We start from the raw sequence: 17,856 nt of genomic DNA, 5'->3' as shown, positions 1-17,856 counted from the left end.
AAGAAAAACAGCTGAGTTGGTGGGGCCACATGAAAAGAATGAGAAGAAACATACCAGTAAGGAAAGTATGGGAAGCAAGAATTCAGAAAAAAAGAAACAGAGGAAGACCATCAGAAAACTGGGATACAACCATTGCGAAGATTATCCAAAAGAAAGGGAAAACCGTAGCAGAAGCAAGCAGACTAGCGCAGGATAGAAAACAATGGTCAAAGTTTGTGCACACGTGAATAGACATTAGTCCCGACACTGAAAAGTAAAAGGGACTTAAAAGACTATATATATATATATATATATATATATATATATATATATATATATATATTGTTATATTTCTATTTGATATGAAAATTAAATTTTGATAATTATAAACAAAATTCACTTTAATATAAAATATTTTTAATTTTCTCAACCTCGGGCATATAAATTTAGAACAACCTGTATACAACAAATTGTTATATTTAATTTTAAGAAGTGATTAGAATAAGCGTACGAAACTCGGAACAATGTGCTTAGATAAACAAAGTGAATGACGCGTACCATTATCGTTCTTCTCGGAAGGTCGATCATTAGCCTATGCTAAATAAAACTCAGTGAAATAGATGATAGTTCATTATCGTTTTTCGCGGAAGGTTTCGATCATTAGCCTATGCTAAATAAGACTCATTTGAAAGAGAGAATAGGTCATTAAAATTTGTAAATAGTTAGAAAGTATTTTAGAATGGGAATTAAATATTTTCTTTTGAAATCCATTAAGCATATTTAGAAAGATTAAAAATTGGTTTTGAGGAATATTACGAATGACAGTTGGTGGTGGAAGATTGATTTGTGAATCTGGAAGGGATATTTAGAAAGTAGGGGAATGGATGAGAAAGTGAGATCAGAAAGTTTTGAGCTGTCGAGAAGTGAAGTCGAGTAGTAGACGGTAGTGTACGGAGAGTGAGAAAGCCGATGTAGTTCCGTGAGTGTGGAGTATCTATCGTGGAACGAGAAGTAGGCCAGGTCGAGAGTAAAAGAACCTCCTTGAGCCAAGAGTGTCCCGGTAGCTGATAGCAGTTTCGAGAAAGGTAGAACACAGCATCACGACAGACGCAGGAACGAGAGCTATACGAGCTAGTTTTTCAAAGGAGAACATTACTGGAAGCCAGGACGAGGTTTGATCGCAGCCAAGGATAGCAGGAAGCGGGTCTTGTGTGAGGACATTTTCAGTTCACCAGGAAAAGGTCAGTCTCATTTGTTTGGACATGAATGTATGGGTTTTTCGTATTAAATTCCACATAAAAAATTGAATAACATAATCAATAATATCAGAAAAGCTTCATCAAACTTAAATAGAGTTGTTCCTAATAACTCCTAATAGTTAAATGTTAATAAAAACTTTCAATTGAAAACCAAAAGGAAATAAGATTCCCATTTGTAAATGTTATGTTTAAGAATAATAAGAAATAGCAAATATTAAGCATTGATTGCCTTTTAAATAAAATAAAAAATATTTTGATTATAATTGTAACCCATATGTGTATTTTTTTTACTCTTTTCTTTTCTATCCCGATTAGGAACCATTAAGAAATATTTAGAAGCCACGAAAGTAAGTAATTAATTTATAATTCGCCCTGAGATTGAAAACATATTGATATGTGATCTGGTTAATTAATTAGATTAGTATTAATACATTGATTAAATTAAGTGACATATAAGAATATTATCTCATATCAATAATCAAGATCACATCAACTGTCGTCCAACGTGGAAAGCATTGTAAAGTATTTCTAGTGGCAAATTTGAAGGATAGAAAGAGTAAAGCCGGTATTTGAAAATTTATATGCCTGTGGTAAAAAGTGAGATACTTACATTTGATAACATAAAATTTTAGATCTCTTTAGGTACAAATGTTACATAACTGATTTAATATTTTATTTTACGATATTTACATTTGATATATTTATTGACAAGTTATAATATTTGGGTGAGAAAAAGTCGTCTTGGTAACATACTAGTAAAATTTCATATTTGGCGGGGACAGTACTTCTTGAAAACAAATGTCTGTGACAAGAAGCCAAAGCAAAGACAACAAAAAACAAAAAGAACATTCAAATCAAGAGAATAATTCAGACCAAGAAGATATTTTAGACAAGACAATCATGGCATCAGAACAGCAAGAATTATCAGGAATAGATAAATTATTACAAATGATGCAACTCCAGTCACAAAGAATGGAACAGAAAATGGATGAAACACAACAAAAACTGGATGACAATCAAAGAGAAACAAAACAAACAATGGAGAAAAATCAGGAAGAAACATCAAAGAAAATGGATAAAGTGGATCAAAAAATGGAGGAAACACAACGAAAAATGGATGAAACACAACAAAAATTGGATCAAAAAATGGATGAAACAAAAATAATAATGCAAGAAAATCAGAAGGAAACAAAACAAGCCATAGAAGAGAACAACAAGAAAATGGAGGAACGCATAGAAAAGTATGAAATGAAAATTCAAGATAAAATAAAGGAGTTAACGAATGGCCAGAAAAAGGAACTAGAAAATTTGGAAAATAAGTTGGAAAATGCTATTCAAGTAGACAGAGAAGAAGTGGAAAAAAGAATCACAGAAATAGAAAAACAAGTCACCGAAAACCGGACGCAACAAAATGTCGGAGAAAGAAGAGAAATGGTTATACATAGCACAGATGACGTGAAGATAAGGTTTGGCGGGGATGTAAGAAGATTACACCCAGTGCCGTTCATAAATAGCCTGAAAAAGAAAATACAACACATCGGAAATTTCGATACAGCAAAAGAAACTATCAGAAACCATCTCAAATATGAAGCAAGCCTATGGTTCGATAGTAAAGAAGAAGAATTCGGCAATTGGCAACAATTTGAACAAAAATTTTTGAATTATTTCTGGGGAAAGGTCCAACAATTGGAAATTAACAAGGAATTGCAAAATGGGAAATACAATGATAGGATGGGTGTATCAGAAAGGACATATGCTTTGCAAATTTACAATAATGCAAAACATTTACAATATAATTACTCATCGGAACAATTAGTCGAACTGATTGCAAGACATTTCGAGGAAACGCTGGAAGACCATATCACATTGCAAAATTACAAAGACATAGATAGTTTATGCCAATTCCTACAAATAAGAGAATCACGTCTAAGAGAAAGAAAATCAAGAAGGTCGCGAGAAGATTACAGGCCCCGAGAAACACAAGATTACAGAGATAGAAATCAAAATAGGAGGGACTATACAAGACGAGATTTTAATCCCAGAAGGGAAAACGAAAATAGAGACAACGGAAGAGGAAATTATGAACAAAGAAATAGGCAATGGAATGAGGACAGAAATCGAGAATACCAGAATAGAAACACCACACGCTCAAATCAAGAAAACAGAAATAATGGTAGACAAAATGAACAGGTATATCGAGAAAACCGAAACAGATCCGACAGACCAAGAGAAAATAGAAGAGAAGTAAATAATACCCAGACAGATGAATATGACGGAGAGAGACATTATGACGAAAATATAAACAACGATGAGCAACCGGCGTCTTTTCACGACGGCGCTCACTAAAAACCAAAAAGCAAACAGGAATCTTTTGTCACCCCAAGGAGTTTATTAAATTGGCAGGAAACAACGAAAAGAAAAATGGAATTAATTTAAAATTTGTGGATGGATTTATCAACGAGAAACCAATTAAAATTATGATAGACACTGGATCTGAAATAACATTGGTCAACAGAAAACTAATAGAAGAAGTTAACTTAACAAATTTAATTTATAAAATACCTAGGGTAAATTTAGTGGGCGCAAACAAACGGACATTGGCAACTATAAATGAAGGCATACGAGTAATGGTACGACTGGGCAAGAATATGTATGCACTACAATGTGTAATAATGCCAAACATGTCACATGACATGATAGTAGGAGTGGACGAATTGGCAGAAAAACATGTAGTGATAGATTTTAAAAATAATACGATGAAACTAACAGAAGAAAAAGAAAAAGAACAGGACAAGGAACATGAGAAACAAAATACGGACGAATCAGGTAAAGAACAAACAGTGGAAATGAATTTGGCAGCGAAGCAAGGACAAAGAAGAAAAAGGAGAAAAGGTCAGAAAAAGATAAAAGAAAATGAAACCTGTGGCTCCTCAAAAGAAGAGTTGAGCCCAGAAGAAGAAAATTTGAGAGTATCAGAAACAAAGGAAACCTGGGATTCCTCAAAAGAAGAGACGGGCTCAGGAGAAGAAGAAATAAAGCTAAAAAATGAAAGTGAAAAGAATATGATTGAAACAGTGGTATTTGAAGAGGAGGTATATGCAAACGAGGATGCAGAATGCACGGTAAACTTGTGTGAAGAATCTGAGAAAAAAGACAGAAAATTGATATGTGGAGAAGGGAAAGAAAAAGAATTGCGGTCGATGTTAAGAAACTACGAAAATTTGATCAATGAGGAAAACAGAGTGGCTAAAAAGTACGAACATTCATTTGAGGTGAAAAACTTGGGAAATTTTCGATCAAAGACTTACCCGATTCCATACAAGTATCGACAAGAGGTGAAAGAAGAAATAAATAAAATGTTGGAAGATCAAATCATCGAAAGATGTGATTCACCGTATGTTAACCCGATTGTGATAGTAAAGAAAAGCAGTGGAGAATTGAGATTATGTTTAGATGCCAGGAATATCAACCAGCACACAGTATCACAATATGAATCACCTCTAAACATCGAGGCCATTTTTGGAAGAATCACCGGGTCACACATATTTTCGAAAATTGACTTAAAACACAGTTTTTGGTTGATACCGTTAGCTGAAAAGTGTAGAAACTACACCGCTTTTTCTATTGATGGTATTGTCTACCGGTTTAAGGTAGTGCCGTTTGGATTGCAGAGTGCTTGTGCTGCACTCGTCCGAGCTCTACATACCATTTTGAATCGCCACGAAGATTTCATAGTTCATTATATCGATGATTTATTAATTTTTTCACAAGATACTCAGAGTCATCTGAAACACATAGAAATAATTCTGGAAGAATTGGACACAGCGGGATTGAAATTAAACATTGAAAAATGTCAATTTTTTCAAAAAGAAGTCATTTATTTGGGTTTTCAATTGGACACCAAACAGTAAGATTATCCGAAGACAGAGTCAAGCTCATAGATGAATACCCAAGACCAACGAATTTGAAAACATTGAGAGGTTTTCTTGGCACGATTAATTATTTTAAAAAACTGATTCCCGATTTGAGCCAAAAGGAAATCCCTCTGATAAAGTTGCTTAAAAAAGGAATAAAATGGAATTGGAAAGAAGAACAGGAGGAAGCTTTCGAAACATTAAAACGAGAATTCGCAAAAGGAACGAAAATATACCACCCCATTTACAATTTACCTTTTATACTCCGAACTGATGCGTCCATACAAAAATTTGCAGGAGTTCTGTCTCAAATACAAAACGACCAAGAAGTGCCGATATGTTTTATATCTCGAGTGACTAAAACACATGAGAGAAAATATAGTGTTACAGAATTGGAGTTTGCCAGTGTACTATATTGCGTAAACAAATTGAGGTTTTACTTATTGGGAGCAAAATTCACAATCGAAACAGACCATGCAGCTTTAGTACATATCATGAAGAATAGATTAGTAAATAATAGAATACATAGAGGCATTCTATTATTACAGGAGTATGATTTTGAGTTCCGATATATAAAAGGAAAAGACAACATAATAGCCGACGCTCTAACACGGGATGAGGACACCGGAAAAAAGGAAACAATTACTCTACAGGTGGGACTAAATAGATTAATACAAGAAGAAGGGATATATTCGTTAAATGAGATAAGGACAAACCAAGAAGACCTAGAGGAAAGAGAGAAAAGAAGAGCGGAAATAGAAAATGACATATATTTTAAGAGAATAGACGGAAAGGAACTATATTTAGTGACACAGACATTGGCCGAAAAGATAATAAAGAAATTACATGAGGACAATGGGCATATCGGTAGCAGAAAAGTTTGGCTCGTTTTTAGGGAAAATTACATCAGCCGACAGGATTACCGCATTGCAAAGGAAATTACCCAGAAGTGCGATGTATGTCAAAAATATAAGAGTCGGAATTTCAAAAACGAAAATGTTGCCAAAAATATTGAAGCCCGAAACAAACTAGACATTGTAGCAATAGATATGTTAAGCGATCTAATTATGACCACTAAAAGGAACAAACATATTCTGGTAATGGTGGATGTGTTTTCAAAATACGTAAAATTATATAGTTGCCGCACCACAAAGGGGCAGGAAATATTAAGAAAAATCGACAATTTTATAGCCATAGTAGGAACACCAAAAAAGATTCTACTGGACAATGCAACGTATTTCCGAAATGATCGTTTCAAGGGACAACTTCGAGAACGAGGAATAGAGACAAATTTTGTCAGCATCAGGCATCCACAGAGTAATCCTTCGGAACGATTCATACAGGAAGTGACGAAATTTCTTCGCATTGCAACAGATGGTCAACATCGCCACTGGGACAGGAAAATGGCGGAAATAGAAAGGTATCTAAATACAATTCCGAGCACAGTAACAAAAGAGACCCCAGAATACATCATGAAGGGTGTACTGCCGATAAGGCCATGGGAAGACCAAGAGCCAAAAGAATATCAACAGGTGATTGAAACCGTACAGAGAAGATTACGGCGAAGCAACGAAAAATATATCCAAAGACAGGAACAAAATAGAAAAAGAAGACCAGTGAACTTGTGTGAAGAATCTGAGAAAAAAGACAGAAAATTGATATGTGGAGAAGGGAAAGAAAAAGAATTGCGGTCGATGTTAAGAAACTACGAAAATTTGATCAATGAGGAAAACAGAGTGGCTAAAAAGTACGAACATTCATTTGAGGTGAAAAACTTGGGAAATTTTCGATCAAAGACTTACCCGATTCCATACAAGTATCGACAAGAGGTGAAAGAAGAAATAAATAAAATGTTGGAAGATCAAATCATCGAAAGATGTGATTCACCGTATGTTAACCCGATTGTGATAGTAAAGAAAAGCAGTGGAGAATTGAGATTATGTTTAGATGCCAGGAATATCAACCAGCACACAGTATCACAATATGAATCACCTCTAAACATCGAGGCCATTTTTGGAAGAATCACCGGGTCACACATATTTTCGAAAATTGACTTAAAACACAGTTTTTGGTTGATACCGTTAGCTGAAAAGTGTAGAAACTACACCGCTTTTTCTATTGATGGTATTGTCTAACGGTTTAAGGTAGTGCCGTTTGGATTGCAGAGTGCTTGTGCTGCACTCGTCCGAGCTCTACATACCATTTTGAATCGCCACGAAGATTTCATAGTTCATTATATCGATGATTTATTAATTTTTTCACAAGATACTCAGAGTCATCTGAAACACATAGAAATAATTCTGGAAGAATTGGACACAGCGGGATTGAAATTAAACATTGAAAAATGTCAATTTTTTCAAAAAGAAGTCATTTATTTGGGTTTTCAATTGGACACCAAACAGTAAGATTATCCGAAGACAGAGTCAAGCTCATAGATGAATACCCAAGACCAACGAATTTGAAAACATTGAGAGGTTTTCTTGGCACGATTAATTATTTTAAAAAACTGATTCCCGATTTGAGCCAAAAGGAAATCCCTCTGATAAAGTTGCTTAAAAAAGGAATAAAATGGAATTGGAAAGAAGAACAGGAGGAAGCTTTCGAAACATTAAAACGAGAATTCGCAAAAGGAACGAAAATATACCACCCCATTTACAATTTACCTTTTATACTCCGAACTGATGCGTCCATACAAAAATTTGCAGGAGTTCTGTCTCAAATACAAAACGACCAAGAAGTGCCGATATGTTTTATATCTCGAGTGACTAAAACACATGAGAGAAAATATAGTGTTACAGAATTGGAGTTTGCCAGTGTACTATATTGCGTAAACAAATTGAGGTTTTACTTATTGGGAGCAAAATTCACAATCGAAACAGACCATGCAGCTTTAGTACATATCATGAAGAATAGATTAGTAAATAATAGAATACATAGAGGCATTCTATTATTACAGGAGTATGATTTTGAGTTCCGATATATAAAAGGAAAAGACAACATAATAGCCGACGCTCTAACACGGGATGAGGACACCGGAAAAAAGGAAACAATTACTCTACAGGTGGGACTAAATAGATTAATACAAGAAGAAGGGATATATTCGTTAAATGAGATAAGGACAAACCAAGAAGACCTAGAGGAAAGAGAGAAAAGAAGAGCGGAAATAGAAAATGACATATATTTTAAGAGAATAGACGGAAAGGAACTATATTTAGTGACACAGACATTGGCCGAAAAGATAATAAAGAAATTACATGAGGACAATGGGCATATCGGTAGCAGAAAAGTTTGGCTCGTTTTTAGGGAAAATTACATCAGCCGACAGGATTACCGCATTGCAAAGGAAATTACCCAGAAGTGCGATGTATGTCAAAAATATAAGAGTCGGAATTTCAAAAACGAAAATGTTGCCAAAAATATTGAAGCCCGAAACAAACTAGACATTGTAGCAATAGATATGTTAAGCGATCTAATTATGACCACTAAAAGGAACAAACATATTCTGGTAATGGTGGATGTGTTTTCAAAATACGTAAAATTATATAGTTGCCGCACCACAAAGGGGCAGGAAATATTAAGAAAAATCGACAATTTTATAGCCATAGTAGGAACACCAAAAAAGATTCTACTGGACAATGCAACGTATTTCCGAAATGATCGTTTCAAGGGACAACTTCGAGAACGAGGAATAGAGACAAATTTTGTCAGCATCAGGCATCCACAGAGTAATCCTTCGGAACGATTCATACAGGAAGTGACGAAATTTCTTCGCATTGCAACAGATGGTCAACATCGCCACTGGGACAGGAAAATGACGGAAATAGAAAGGTATCTAAATACAATTCCGAGCACAGTAACAAAAGAGACCCCAGAATACATCATGAAGGGTGTACTGCCGATAAGGCCATGGGAAGACCAAGAGCCAAAAGAATATCAACAGGTGATTGAAACCGTACAGAGAAGATTACGGCGAAGCAACGAAAAATATATCCAAAGACAGGAACAAAATAGAAAAAGAAGACCAGTGACTTTCCAAAAGGGTGAAAAAGTACTCGTGAGGGCATTACGAGTATCAAATCTTCCTGGGGGCATTTGCGCAAAGTTGATGCCTGTTTTCGAAGGCCCGTACATCGTGAATAATGAAAATGGGATAAATAGTTATGAGTTGAGGCACAGGAACTCGGAAAAGATCCGAGGAATTTATAATATTCACGATGTATACAAATATCACGAATAAAAGACAGAATTACATGAAGTAGATAGTAAGTTAGGATATAAGACGTAGATTAAAGTAAGGAAATATACAGGGAGTTGGTTTTGCCTCGAGAAAATTTATTTAAAAATGCAGATAAATTTTATCGAATACAAGGCGGGGATTTGTTATATTTCTATTTGATATGAAAATTAAATTTTGATAATTATAAACAAAATTCACTTTAATATAAAATATTTTTAATTTTCTCAACCTCGGGCATATAAATTTAGAACAACCTGTATACAACAAATTGTTATATTTAATTTTAAGAAGTGATTAGAATAAGCGTACGAAACTCGGAACAATGTGCTTAGATAAACAAAGTGAATGACGCGTACCATTATCGTTCTTCTCGGAAGGTCGATCATTAGCCTATGCTAAATAAAACTCAGTGAAATAGATGATAGTTCATTATCGTTTTTCGCGGAAGGTTTCGATCATTAGCCTATGCTAAATAAGACTCATTTGAAAGAGAGAATAGGTCATTAAAATTTGTAAATAGTTAGAAAGTATTTTAGAATGGGAATTAAATATTTTCTTTTGAAATCCATTAAGCATATTTAGAAAGATTAAAAATTGGTTTTGAGGAATATTACGAATGAGAGTTGGTGGTGGAAGATTGATTTGTGAATCTGGAAGGGATATTTAGAAAGTAGGGGAATGGATGAGAAAGTGAGATCAGAATGTTTTGAGCTGTCGAGAAGTGAAGTCGAGTAGTAGACGGTAGTGTACGGAGAGTGAGAAAGCCGATGTAGTTCCGTGAGTGTGGAGTATCTATCGTGGAACGAGAAGTAGGCCAGGTCGAGAGTAAAAGAACCTCCTTGAGCCAAGAGTGTCCCGGTAGCTGATAGCAGTTTCGAGAAAGGTAGAACACAGCATCACGACAGACGCAGGAACGAGAGCTATACGAGCTAGTTTTTCAAAGGAGAACATTACTGGAAGCCAGGACGAGGTTTGATCGCAGCCAAGGATAGCAGGAAACGGGTCTTGTGTGAGGACATTTTCAGTTCACCAGGAAAAGGTCAGTCTCATTTGTTTGGACATGAATGTATGGGTTTTTCGTATTAAATTCCACATAAAAAATTGAATAACATAATCAATAATATCAGAAAAGCTTCATCAAACTTAAATAGAGTTGTTCCTAATAACTCCTAATAGTTAAATGTTAATAAAAACTTTCAATTGAAAACCAAAAGGAAATAAGATTCCCATTTGTAAATGTTATGTTTAAGAATAATAAGAAATAGCAAATATTAAGCATTGATTGCCTTTTAAATAAAATAAAAAATATTTTGATTATAATTGTAACCCATATGTGTATTTTTTTTACTCTTTTCTTTTCTATCCCGATTAGGAACCATTAAGAAATATTTAGAAGCCACGAAAGTAAGTAATTAATTTATAATTCGCCCTGAGATTGAAAACATATTGATATGTGATCTGGTTAATTAATTAGATTAGTATTAATACATTGATTAAATTAAGTGACATATAAGAATGTTATCTCATATCAATAATCAAGATCACATCAATATATATATATATATATATATATATATTATCCACAATGAACACTCAGGATGTGACGTCACTAACTGTCACTTTGTGTCACTAACTGTCAAGTTTGATCAAATAACTGTCAATTATTTGATGGTGAGACGGGGCCTTTACACTAAGGCCCGGTACTTTATGTCTCCGTTAACAGCCGGTTAGTTAACCGGGGTTTAATCGGGACAGAAATATATGCATAACATAGACATAAACGCAATTATACTTATTATTATATTCATAAATAATTATAATAATAATTATAATTGCTTTTATTACAACGCAAGAGGCCCTATGAGGTACTTTTCTGTCCCGTTTAAACCCCGGTTAGCTAACCGAGGTTTAACCGGGACATAAAGTACCGGCCCTTACACTCAAAAGTGTAAAGTCGACTTTACACTACATGATTTATCCTTAGAATATAAAATAAATCAGGAAGGAGTACAATGCGAAATGACTACGAGCCAGGAAGGAGGTTGCAAATAGCGATCAGCTGTCAGATTTGCTTTCTATCTCCAGTGACGTACCTTTGAAAGAGGGAACAAAAAAAATTCTTAACGATTTTATTACATCTTTGATGTTAAACAAACAGCTATAGATCAAGAGAAAATACGTATTAATATAATATTTTGTTGAAAAGTCAGTTAAATAACATTTTATTATACTAATAACTTCAGTTAATTGATTGCATATACAGGAGCTTTACCAGAGGGTACGCCTATGCACACAGCTGATCCAATACACAAACACCTTCTACCTCGTCGACAAAAACTTATGAGTCATCCACAGACGTTCAAGATGGCTGGTTCCGCTAGAAATTTAAGGTGTGATAAATCATGTAATGTAAAGTCGACTTAACACTAAAAAACAAAGGAACAGACCTAAATTCTAACCACACGGTTTGTGTCTTGTGTAGACGCGAGTCAACCACAGACCACATCTCATGTCCATGTCATGTGTCATGTTGGTTTCCATTTTCCATTGCCATTGGAGGAATTCGATTGTTTGGTTTCGGTTTCATGTTTAATGTTTAATGATGGATGGTGCAAAGGATTTATGAGTAATCTACAATGAACTGTCAATACGGATGGAATGGCCATGTCCCATTCAAATAGTGAAGCAAGATTGACACCAACATACAAGAGAGAGGTCCTAGAGAGAGACAGACAAGGTGGTGGAAACTTTGACAGGCCGTGTAATTTGAGTTGCCTATATAAATGGACCCGATTGAATCAGTATTTACAGTTCGTTGAATATTTTAACTTATATTTTAACTTGGCTAAGGCCTAATGCTGATTGGCAGTACATATTTCAAAATTCAACCACTTTTTTGTATTTAGGGGATAAATAGAGTACACAGTGCCATACTTGGTGTTTAAATACTTTTCAGAATTGTTATTTGTATTTATCAAAACAAATACCTACTTTCCTAAAGTATTTGGGAGTTAAATAGTTTTAAAACTGTTTAAATGCTAAATTAGTGTTTTATATAAAGTGAAGAAGTCCTTGATTATGTTATTGTTACTTTTTTTTCAATAATTTTACGTAGGTATATACATACAATTTATTCTATTGTAACTAAACTCCCACAATGTATAAACACTTTTAGGAAACGGTTCCAACAGGTCTATTAAGGGTAATAGCATTGTAATATGTAGTAATAAATTTGCTGAATCAGTTTCACCTCTGTGTTCAATATTTTTAACTTTCGTGTGCCACTTCTTTAAAAAAGCTTTATAATAAAGAATTAAATTCGAAAAAAGCGTTGTTGCAATGTGTGTGGCCTAACTTAACTGTGGCATGTAAAGTTGGATTTATAGTTTGACGTAGCGTAGACGTAGACGCAACGTAGACGTAAGAAACGGACTGGAGACGGAAGAAAATATTAGGTTCGTTCCAAGACGACACATTTGTACGATCCCTTGAACCGCCACGAAATCGATTGGACTGTTTTAATGCGCAGAATCGCCCTTGAACGGTTTTCTTTCGATCTCGATCCGATTACCGGTACATAACCCTCTTGGAACGAATTCGTGTACCGTACCATTTCAAGTTCGAGTTGCGCCTGAACCATTTAGTGGGAGTACCACTGTACCACTATTCGCTCCGAGCGTTAACAAAGTGTCAAAGCAAAATCGACCGACCTGCTCATGGTGGCGGTTTTTTGAAATTTTATAAGGACGTTTTGTGTATGTTTAAATGAGACATTTAAAAAAATGTCGTGTCACGCTAGTGATATTATGTATTAATATAAACAGAAAATAAAAACGCACTATAAATTCTTCACTTTCCAATATTGATTATCAGTTTGATTTTGTATGCATAACCTCACTATCGCAGTTTATGTCAATAAATATTTATTAACGAAAAAGACAATATTTTGTTGCACTATAAATTACAGTATAAATTAATAACTAATGAATTCTAACAATTGTATTCGGTTATTATCACTACAAAATAAAATATTCAAGTTTAACAAAATAATCCCATAAGACTCAATGTTAAAACGTCCTTACAAAATCTGACAGCGTATCACGTGACTGTACGTAGAGGGGAGACGCACGGAGCCAATAGTAGTAGTTTGCTAGATGTTAGAAATTAATATTTCTAATGTCCACTTTACATCAACAATAAATTGAATAAGAAATTGACAAAGTTATTCAATACCAAATTTGACTAGTACAAAATGTATGGTTTGTAAAAGAAAGTGAAATAATTTGATGAAATAGAACAATTGGATATGTTTTATTTTGTCAATTTTCTTTTTATTCACGGCAAAATTGGATGTAGAATTGTGTTTTGTATAAGCCAAATTTGACCTTAAATAACTTTGTCAATTTCTTGTTCAATTTATTGTTGATGTAAAGTGGACTTAACATGTTCATTAAACATCACTTCAGCTTCAAAACCTTCCCCAGAATCGATATCTGACATTAAATCGTTGTCTTCTATGAAAAAAGAAAATAATAAATTATCCATTTTTATAAGATTAATTTGAAAAAAAAAGAATTAATAATTATTTAAACAGAAATCAAGATTCACAGGTACTAATAGCGTAAATTGTGGATTATTCTATTATTGAATCATCAGCTGATCTCATAGCAGTGACCAGTAAAAATGAAAACAATCCTAACTTCGCAAGTCAGTACAAATAGTTTCTGCTTGAAGGCATGAATCAAAAGGGCCGTTCAGTTACCGATTTCGAAGCGGTACATGGATCGCTTGGAACAACACGGTGTACGATACCAATCATCGTTCATGTTCGCTTGGAACGCATTTTTTATAATGCGCATGACGAGGGCAGTACGAAGGACGGTTTTCATGTCACTTGGAACGCGCCTTATGTCAATTTATAGATCGACGTAACGGAATTTTTGCGCATGAGTAGAAAGAGTAAACAATGACTTAATTCTAATTCAACAACATAGCCTATAAATTATACGAACAGTAAACAAACTTTGTGTTTATTTATTTATACTTATACTATTATTTATTATAATATTTATCTGTTTTTTGTGTGTTACATGGATTAGGAAATAAACGAAAGTATGCTCTTTGGTGCCGCTTGCCGTGGGATTTCCAACTATTTTGTTTCATTTCCTGGTCTTTAAATGTTTATTGGATTTACCTATCGTATAATATGTGTGGATAACCACGAATTAGGCTAATAAACAACTCATATTTATCTGAAATATTGAAATGACTCTATGATATATTTTTATTAAATTAATAACTTAACATCCATTGTATTAACAAATAATTAACAAAATTCGAATATGTTGACAATCAACTTTTTACACAACACAAGGAATGAGGGGGCGGGGCGGGTCCACTTTGAGTGACAGAACAAAATTCTGCCTTATGATTGGCCAGACGGAAGAAACGCACTGTAAAAGGGGAGAGATTAAATGTCCAGCAAACGAGGGAGAGATTAAATGTCCAGCAAACGACGGCACTGTTGCCAGATTTACCTTTTTCCTTTTAGCGGGAATTTTAAAATTAGTCTAATGCCACTTTGGTATTAAAAGAGAGTTTTGTCGGTGGTTCTGTATTCTTAAATTTATAACCTTACTTTTACAAGTAATTAGGATTATTTTATTTACATGTAAATATTGAAACAAGTATTGTACTGTGTCATAATTTAAAACTCATGTTGCAGTATTTTGAAAAAAAATGAAGCTCAAAAGAAATATACTTATACAGTACAAATTATTTTTGAATGGGAATGGAAATTTACGATTTCAAAGGTGAAAATATGGGATAGTATAGATGGACACTTTTTTATTTTAGTATTAAGTGGTTACATAATTATTCAGTATATTAATAAAATTACTAGTAATTTGAATTAGTTTTAATATGTATTATAATAGTATTAATTCTCATCATGTATCTGGCTAAATAGCTAAGCGCTAAAGCCGCAAAATAAAAAAAATTGAAAAAAACATTCTTAGTGGCCTATAGCACCTTTACTTTGCCTGGGGGCGAGGCGAGTTAATAAATTCTATTTTCTTATTGCAGTCATTTTGTGACGGCTTAAGAAGTTACATAAATGATGTCTTTAGGCTGTGCAATTTTAACCGTAGAAAGACATCTTTATGACTTGTATTTACAAGATATAGGGCTTTTCACTCAGTCATTTCCTTCGAGCTTCTGTCATGTGTTGTCTAATATTAATATATCTATATCATATGTTATTGATATTGCCAATGATACAAACCAAAGACGTATGATGTAGATATATTAATATTATGTGACACTTGACCGAAGCTCGAAACAAATGACAATCGATGAAAAGCCCTATTCAATAGGGCATTTCATTCACAGTCATTTGTTTCGAGCTTCTGTCATGTTTCACATAATATTAATATATCTACGTCATACATTATTGGTATATACCAATGATACAAACCAAAGACTTATGACGTAGATACATTAATATTATGTGACTCATGACAGAAGCTCGAAACAAATGACAATCGATGAAAAGCCCTATTGGCGTCTGCATATCAGGATCCGGTAATACTATATTATTTCTCTATGATCAGGATATTGCTGGGTGTACACAAGTAAACAACACTTTTTTGATTAAAAGGTTTATTTCATTAAATCAAAACTTACATGGATACAATTTAAATAAGTTATTTTTTCTATTTAAGGCAATATAATATAAGATATATATTTCAGTATAACTCTCCTACATTAACAAGCTTTAACACATTCAGTGGCCATGACGTATGGGTAGCATCACAAAGGTTTTACGGAAGGTACTGAGACACATAAGTTATGTGAGTAGTACTGTGTAACTAAATAAATGATTTAAGTATGTGGTACCAGCCAAGTGGAGCTTGTTCGAGATGGGCACCAAACATGTTCTGGTCATGCACAGAGACTTATACTATAATATGTTATATCTCATATTGCTCACTATTGTAATGAGTGAGCCTGCATACACAAACTATAATATATTATTATGGTTCTGTGTATGCAGGCTCACTCATTACTACTGTAGTGAACAATATGAGATGTAATATTATGAGATATACCTATTATATATTATGGTATAGCTCTCCATGAGTGCCAAGTTTTAAACTTAACTGATAACAACTAATGGATACCCTTTTATCCAAAATTTTATGAAAATGTTGAATGGTCATATTGGTATTAATTCCACAACCCCTTCCTATAACAATAGGCCCATTGTTGGATGTTATTGCAGTAGTTCTACTGGAAATACTTAGTAAAATTGTATGTATCTGCATCACTTAGAAGTCTACCCAAAAAGCTATTAATACTCTCTAAACCATCATTAATACATCTTGTATACATAATAGGATTTTTTTCAGAATCAGATGTTTTGTTAAGATTTACTTACCATGCCCTATCTATGTGCCAGGCACTTAACAGTCTATTAGGAGCAATACCCATTACATTTGACAAGGCATTGTAAAAGGTGTCGCTTATGCCTGATATGAAAACATTTGACTATACATATAATACCAACACAGACATGTATTTAAAAAAATTGGTAAATTAAAGTAGGTATCTTTTCTATTTGAAAATAAGAAAGCAGTAAATTCATCTTTTACTAATACTGTCAATAAGTTCAAAGTCATAGGAATTGAGCCCATGAGTTCCATCGATTGCGATAAAGGATTTACCAAACTTAATTAACATTTCCTTTTGGCACAGTATTAAGGAAAATAAGACAAAAATCATAAATGTTAAATTCAGAATGAGAATCCATTAGTATGCCCTGTTGTTTGTAAAATAATATTGGACATGAGTCTGTAAGCATTCAACCCAAAAATAAACATTGGTTGCATCATCATTGTACATATACCCATCTTTCAAATCAATGCCATAAGAGAGTTTAATGTTTGTGATATCTTTTCTTGTAAGTAAATCAATTCTTTTTAATTCGCCTCCTGTGCTATTATGCTATCCTGAATAGTCTGAAGTTTACTAAAAAAGTAAAATATAATAGGAGAATCAAACACACTATATAGTTTGAAATTGTAAATTGTAGTAAATATTCATGAGTAATATTTAAAAAGTGGTTTAGTGGTAACATTCTTGTTTTAAATTATATTGTGTATATCGACGGCGGAAAGGCAGGACCTCATAATTGAAAAATTTGTATAAAATGAGTTACTTCGGTTTTCGCTTTATCAGTGTATCAGCACCTATTAAACAGCTTTTAGAGCTGGGAAAGCCTTCCGGAAACTTTCCCAGCTGTAATCGCTGTTTAATAGCTGCCGATACACTTATTCTAAAGCGAAAACTGAAGTAACTCATGTTATAAAATTTTTTCAGTTACGAAGTCCTGCCTTTCCGCCGTCGATATGCAAATTAATATTTTACTTACATTTTTGAAGAAAGTCTCAAAATAAACTTTGAAGAG

At 33.8% G+C, this 17,856-nt stretch overlaps 1 protein-coding gene across 1 annotated transcript in view; it reads left to right on the top strand.

The window, feature by feature from the left end:
* Positions 1–17,856, top strand: part of LOC126884387 (uncharacterized) — a 48,366-nt gene that overhangs the window by 13,972 nt on the left and 16,538 nt on the right. The window lies entirely within an intron of this gene.

Source organism: Diabrotica virgifera, chromosome 5 (assembly GCF_917563875.1).
Source record: "Diabrotica virgifera virgifera chromosome 5, PGI_DIABVI_V3a".
NCBI classification, from domain to species: domain Eukaryota; kingdom Metazoa; phylum Arthropoda; class Insecta; order Coleoptera; family Chrysomelidae; genus Diabrotica; species Diabrotica virgifera.
This window is presented reverse-complemented; position numbering and strand designations above follow the sequence as displayed.